The following is an 8,033-nucleotide window of genomic DNA, read 5'->3' on the forward strand; positions in this document are numbered from 1 at the left end:
CCTTAATACATGAAAAGGCTTTTGGAGAAAATGCTGTTAGCGAGCACCTATGAAGGTCGGCACGGCACACAAGGGGCTGGGTGGCCAGCCTTTGTCTCCCCAATGCCGATGTTGTATCCACATCTCTCACATATAAGTCACCGGCGACCTCAATTCTTCTTTAAATATATTGTAATGTCACTGTGGACGGCCTTAGTGAGAGCCAATCACCTTGCCTGACTCCTTTTCACAAATGCATTTTGCAGCGTTGCACACGCAATCTCAATATAGCTCTAACGTTTCTATAAATAGTTGAATCATAACAAGGCCATTTACCCAGAAAAGCTACACCGATTCTCAATACTCTTTTTCAGAAGGGTCCTGCCACATTGGGATATTTGTCCATTTCCACGAGTGGATAAGGGGGTGGTGACACTCCAAGCTGGGCGTAGATGGATCCATCGCTGTAGGCTCATCTCCTGGCTACATCTCAGCCCATGCCTACAACAGCTGATGTTCCCTGGCAGTCACCCATCCAAGCAACAAACGGGCTCAAATTCCTGCTTGGCTTCTGAGATCTGGCAAAATCGTGAGACTGTCGTGTGATTCGGTCATCGGCCCAGCCGAGGTGGCGTTGCCAAATTCCCATTGGTATTGCTCGTCACGGGCAGGAGTTGAACCCAGGTAGCTGGCGTCGCTGAAAATGGCATCACTCCACACATTCGAACACCGAACATTGCTGCAAGTCCTGCCGCTCATAAGCCATGCTCTATCGGCTGCTGGGTGAAGGCCTGCCCACACCATCGCAATCCCTCATGAGTACGGCTAAACTGTCTGTGGAACACCGGCAATCGGGCAGCGTCTGCTTTACACCTTGCTGATGGCTCTCGAAAAGTCAAAACCGGTTTGCATGCGGAGACACTGCTGGACAACATTGGTCCAGAAGACCACAGAGCTCACGGACATTTTTGTTAATTCGTGTTAGTTTATTTTCGGGTCGGAAAGCATTCTCCCTGATTATTTATTTATTAATCACGGATAACTCTGACATTTCCTCTGCTTATTATAATGACTATGTCATTAGCAAATTTGAGATGGTTAATGTTTTCTCCTCGCCCTAATGTTGCAACAAACCACTCCGATGGGGCTCCCCTTCTGATATGTAATTTGGTACTTTCTGCATTGCAATCACAGTGTGGCTGTCCCAGTTCTGTAAATCTTGTGATTATTATTACGACTCGTGAGACGTATTTTTTTCTGGAGCGATGAAATTGGCGAAGGTGCAGGAGCTCGGCGATGTTTCTGGACCCTGCGGACTGCCACCGCTGACTCTCGGCATGTTTGTTGGGTGATCCGCCACGCACCAATTTGAATATTTTTTCAAAATCAAAACGCCTCTAAATCGTAGCATCCGCAGACTTGCCACGGCCTTGCGGAGCGGCAGCAGCAGCAGCAGTGCCATCCGGACCACGTTGCCGGGAGAAACACCGACCCAGCAGACGGGTTGCTGCATCGCAAGACCCTGAGAGATGATTGCAAAAGCTTGGGGAGGGCTTCATCCAGCAGTGGACTAATCACGGCTGCTGCCGCTGATGATGATTAACTCTGACAGCGAGACGATGTAAAAGCAGCAAGGCAAGATGTGCGCGTTCCTCGCGAGCCGTCAAAACAAACGAGGCTCGCTTATTGGACCGTGCGCCCGGCTTGCAGGCGGGCGCCTGCGGCAATAATCGTGGCGTGTTTCTTGTGTCGTCGAGGCGGCCGGCGTGTGCTCCGTATTATTTTACTAATGGCGATCAATTAGCGATTTCCACAGCGGACGCAATCTTTCCATTAAGTGTCATTATTTACACTGAGTGACCTGAAATGGCTCGTGAAATTGAGTCCGACGTCCCTCTAATAGGGGGAGGAGGGGGTGCAGGGGGTCTCGTCTGGGTGGCAACCGCCCCACGCGGCTGATGAGGCTGGGTGGAGCGAACCTCGTCCAAGAAAATGCCCTCTCGATTAAAAGAAAAAGGCTCAACGCGTTCGTCAGTAACATTGTGTGGCCTTAAAAGGAAAGTACGTAACATGCGACGTTTCAGGGAATGGCCCTTCTTCATGGCACATGCCCAAGATTATATACTTTGAAGGCCACGGTATTGTCGACGAACGTGTTGACAATTTTGCTTATTATTTCCGTTCGTGCACCACTGCCAACGTGGCAGCAGCATCGTCACCGAATGATTCATTCAATCTCGACAAGCACGTGGCATTTTTGTAGCATCGCCTCGCTCAGCGCCTTCGTACTGGGTCACGCAACGGCGGAGACGTTTCAGGAAGGGCCCTTGAGGTGGTGAGGTGGCTCAAGAGGCCAGAGCGACGGAGCCATTCCCTGCGTTCGATTTTGGGTTTCAGCTGCCAGTGATAAAACTGTCTTCTCTCGTGGAAATTAATTGATGGTCTCAGCCCAGTTAATATTGACTGTATAAAAACATGACCTTCAATTTAGTTTGTCACTTAAATCAATATTTCAATTTTAAGAATACATTTGTTTTGCTTTGATTTATAGCCAACGAGCATTGTATGGGGAGAATATAAATGGTGTTCCCCCAAGTTTGGATAATGAGGAATTCCTGAGTGACTTCGGAAGTAGTTCTATGATACTCTTCAAGGGCATCTTCTGACAGGGCGTTGTTGATGGCAGCGGTTGGGGGGGGGGGGGGCGTTTAAATCCGTCAAATGTGTCTGCAGGTAGATCGAGGAACAGTTTCGCAAGCCGCAAGCTCATCGCATTATTGGAGATCGTCAGCAAGGCGCTGCCAGGACTTAAACCCCGCAGCCAGGGAAAGAGAAACAACAAGAATACGCCCAAACTGGTGCAGGCCGCAGGCGCTGATTCCACAGAGTGATCTGACACAGTGGCCACTGTACAATTATATAACTTGAGGTTTCGCAGTCGGGGGATGTTCATAGATGTCTCAAATTTTCAGGGAACTTTTCCGGGGGCTGGAAATTCCTTGTGCAGGGAACGCGGTGCTGGCCGAGGCGCTCGTGTCAGCGTGCCGTGGCACGAGGAACAGTTACCGTGGCACGCTGACACTCGCACAGCGGGGGCCAGAGCCTGGGTTCGAATCCAGGTTTCGCAGCACCGCCAACTAATTAGTTTCATTCATAAACTTACGGAGAAATAAGACTACACCAAGGCACCGTAGGTGAATTGTACTCACGATACACTTTGTAAGACTTTTGACCTATGTAAAACTGCTAATCACACACTTATGAAAGAGATCAAAGCATCCGGGCAATAGGAAGGGATATTACTCGTTTAAAATATCACATTTTCCTTCTCTTTCAGTTATTCAGCTGCGCAGAAAAAACAACCGAGACATGCGAAAGCCGATGCACGCATCACGTCCATGTAGCAGCGCGCCGAGACTTGCCGATGATGATTCAAGACGACTCTGATTATTATCATCAAACCCCGGTGGTCGGACAATGGCAGGTGGCAGTGAAAATCCGACGTGGATCCACTCCACCTCACCGAGACGAGGCAGCCCCCCCACGCAGAGTGAGTGACGACGTGGACCCGCGTCGATTGCCGCGTTCATTTATCAAATAATGTGCGTCACCGGTGGCCGTGATTCACCTCGCTCGTGCGGAGCTCCGGGGCCGTGGTCTCAAGTCGGGGCTCGCTCGCGCCGAGCCAGCGCCAGCGTGGATCCCACCCAGCTCCCCACGGTGGAGCTCACGTAGCCCCACGGTGGAGCTCACACAGCCCCACGGTGGAGCTCACGAAACCCCGTACCTGGGTTTGCACGGCCGTATAGTGGAGGTCACGTAGCCCCACGGTGGAGCTCACGAAACCCCGTGCCTGGGTTTGCACGGCGTATAGTGGAGGTCACGTAGCCCCACGGTGGAGGTCACGTAGCCCCACGGTGGAGCTCACGAAGCCCCACGGTGGAGGTCGCACAACCCCGTGACGGAGTTCGCACGGCCGCACGGTGGAGGTCACTCGGCCCCACGCAGGAGGTCACACAGCCTCACGGAGGTGGTTACGCAGCTCCACGGTGGAGCTCACGGAGCTGGATGGAGTTGCCGTAGCGAAATGAAAGTGACCATCGCATGAAGTGGACTGGGAGGTTGAGAAACGAAGCAGCGTTGTCTGGTGGAGGGGATGACGTTGAGGGGAGGTTAGACTTCAGGTTGTGAGGGTTTTGAAGATGGTGATCATGATGATGATGCGAACTGGAAGCTTGTGTGGAGTCTGGTAGACTCATGCAATGCACTTTTTGCGAGTTAACGTGCTAACTAACATCCGTCTGGAATCCAATTTGAATGAAAACAAAAAAGACATGTTGACGAGCCACTCGTGAAACACCACCTCACCACTTCCCAGACAATTGACAAAGCTGGGACACAGTACAGCCTCACAAATCCAGAGTGGCACGCACACTGTTTATTTGGTAGCCAGGCCCAATGAGGAGACGGAGTCTTCGCATCACCTGGAGGCCTGGGACTTAGCAGGAACTTGCTTCTCGACCCACGCACCCACCCACGTGTCCTCACGGGCACAGCAAGGACAGCCGCTACGCGATGGCGACGTCGCCCCAGCACCTGTGCCAGGCTAGGTGTACTCTGAAGCTATTTGAAGTTGGCAGGAGGCCACGAGAAAGACCCAGGTGTTGTGGGTCGACTGACTAAGGCACCGCTCCCCGCTGTGCCACCTCGCTTTGTTTAATCTGCCTGGCGCTCTGCTCGTTGTTGCCACCTCCACAGAGGAGGCTCGTTAGAGACACTTTTGTTTCCATTCGTCGGAAAGTGCACACGCCTCCAAATAAGTGGCAGGCAGACTCAGTGGTAACACTTGTGCCTCATAGCAAGAAGGGCCTGGGTTCGATTACCGACTTGGGCACCTTTCTGAGTGGAGTTTATTGTCTACCTCTGTTCTGCATGGGTTTCATCCGGTTATACACAGCTAAAAGAAAACACACACACACACACACACAATGTGACTTGTGTTCACCAAACATTCAAATGCAGAAAATTTTACCTGCAAATCACTCAATTGGGATTACACAAAACAACAACATCCTTCCCTTCGGAGAAAACTCGGCAGAGGCCTCCTGAAAGAGAGATGCGACACGAGGTGAGGCTCGCGTGGGTCAACGTCGGCCGATCTCTTCTCGAGCCTGCGCTGCGCCTGTTTGTCCCCCGATCTGCGGCCAAACAGAAGCTGCCTGGCCACGCGGTGGCTGGGCATGCGGTCTCCTTGACGATGGGACTGTGCCCAGATCGCTCGGTGATCTGTGAGCTCCTCACACCGTAATCCAGTCTAAGCCTGGATTGTGTGGACACACGCACACCACCACCACCACCACACACTCCCAGCGTGACTTACACAGCGGCTCTCTCAAACTCCGCCTGGTGGAGGCCCTTCCGCCGGCAGTGACGCGAGCAGGAAACTGCAGGGCTGCGCTTCTCATCTTCTTCACGGTAGGTGCGCGAGCCGACGCGCGCACCTACCGCGAGCCGCGGAATAGCTTTTTCCGTCGACGAATCGCAGCCCGCCCTCTGGGCAACTCGTCCCCGCGATCAACTCGCGCGGTGGAGACGCGATCGTCTGAATTGCCGCTGCGCTCGGCGCTGCGTGTCCCGACACGGATCCCAATCGCGGGTGGCCAGGAGCGCCCTATGTGTCGGGACTGGTCCCGTGTCACATTTGTTTCAATATTTCCCACGACACAAAATAGCGCGTTGATTAATCGCTCATCAAACTCCGAGCCTTCCTGTTCGTCAGGTTTACGGGGTTGGTTTAATATATGGAGGGGGTTTGCGGGGGGGGGGGGGGTACAGAACAAAGCATTGCTCTTGACGCCAATATTAATTACTGCGTTACAAAAATCGATTATATTCCCAAGGCACATTCCTGTGTTACTGCCATTGCGGGACACGGAAACTGTCCGGCGTAGCGCGCCACAACCCTGGGTCGCAGGGCTGAGAGATGCGAATCCGTTTGTCAATCCACCGCTGGATGGGGGCACTCGACACACCTTGCGGGTCGCGGGGGCGAATGTCAGAATCCTAATTTGGACTGGAGGAATCTGATGAGCTATGAAGCGCTTTGTCACTAGGTGTCTAGTAAATATCACCAAACTAAACCACGTTGGCCAGTGCGGGTTGGTTTACGGGTTGACGCGGGGAGCGTAGAAGTACGGTAGAACGATGCATTGCAGTTTTGCTCACACTCATTGCCTATAACACCTGTTATTCACGGTGGTCACCAATACAAGAGCTGTTCAGGCTCACACCTACCTAGCTTAGGAGAGCTGATGAGGGTGGACGCATGCCGCGTGGATGATTGCCGATGGCCGGAACCCGGATAAGGTGGATTTTAAGTTCGAACATGACCCCTCACCAGGGCAGCTCTTCCTGACACCACTCCGCTATGTCCTTTCTTGGCCAAACTGCAGCGAGGCAACACTTGTCATAGGATTATTGTGGTGGTGGTGGTGGCAGCTGCGGGCAAGATAATTTGACTGTGTGGTGGCATTGGTGGCTGTGGTGGTGATGATGATTTTGATGATGGTGGTGACTGTGGCGATGATGATGGTGAAGGCTTTATGCAAGTGTAGTGTTGACATCGATTTCCTTAAAGGCAGATACAAACAAACCTACCGGCTCTCATCTTATAAAGACACACCTAGCCCGCGTGTCACGGTGGCATCGCTCCTTTATTATTATTATTATTTAAGGTGACACCACGAAAGTATTCCTGACCATCACTTTAAAGTATTTTTTGTTATCATTAACGAAGCCTCACTCTCTCATCCTCCGATCCGTTCCCAGTGGAAGCTCCACACGATGACGAACGTCGCAATGAGACGTTGACGGCTGTGGAGCGAAGAATCGCTACGACCTTGACCCGTTCAGTTCGCCACGGCATGGAGGAGCGGTGGCGCTGTGGTTAGCTCACCGCGCTGTTGACGAAGCGACCCGTTTTAAATTCTCCACGGCTCACATTCGGTGGCAAGTGACGTCTGAGCCAGGTCTGTGTGTGTGCGTGCGTGTGAGTGTGTGTGTGTGCGTGCGTGTGTGTGTGTGTGTGTGCGTGCGTGTGTGTGTGCGTGCATGTGTGTGTGCGTGCGTGTGTGAGTGTGTGTGTGCGTGCGTGTGTGCGTGCGTGTGTGCGTGTGTGTGCGCGCGTGCGTGTGTGTGTGAGTGTGTGTGTGTGTGAGTGTGTGTGTGCGTGCGTGTGTGTGTGCGTGCGTGTGTGTGTGTGCGTGCGTGTGTGTGTGCGTGCGTGTGTGTGAGTGTGTGTGTGTGCGTGTGTGTGGCATCAGTTCACCAACCCACACGGACAGAGCGTGGTGATGTTCTGGCCAAACAACGACAATGACCACCGATACGGCCGTGGCTGGAGGCCTTCATCCAGCAGTGGATTGTAAATGACTATCAGGTAAAGTTGTCGAGTCTGGGCACCCTGCAAGTCCTGCGTAAGATACACTCAGTGCTCGATAATTAACAATACAGATTTCGTTTTGTTAGCCACTTAAATTGAATAATGTGGAATGCCATGCTCTAGCAATTACACTGTGTTTATTTATTCAGTACAAATTAAATGTTTAAAAGGTTACAGGGCGAATAAACATCGGAGAGTGAGAAATAATGTTATATATTTATCGACTAACAACTGCCTTGTAATGTTATTAATACATTTTATTAATAATTTTAACTTAAAAAAACATGGTAATGTCCCAGACACGTATCTCATAAAAGTCATAAAAGGTATTAAATTATAAAAACCTGTCGATCGTCGTCATAATAATAAAAATAATATACGTTTGTTCCAGCGTACGTTTTGTAGTCTTATTTTAGTTAGCATATACAGAAAAAAGATTATAGATAATAAAAAATATTTTTTCTACTTAAAAAAAAAACATTTGTGGCAATGTTTCCAGTTATACGATGGCCTTGTGTGATACAGGTTTACAGCGATTATCATTTTACTATTAATACAGACAATGGGTACGGTTCAGGCTATTCCATAACGTGATTGTACAGATATGATACAT

This window comes from Lampetra fluviatilis, chromosome 36 (assembly GCF_964198595.1).
Source record: "Lampetra fluviatilis chromosome 36, kcLamFluv1.1, whole genome shotgun sequence".
Classification (NCBI taxonomy): domain Eukaryota; kingdom Metazoa; phylum Chordata; class Hyperoartia; order Petromyzontiformes; family Petromyzontidae; genus Lampetra; species Lampetra fluviatilis.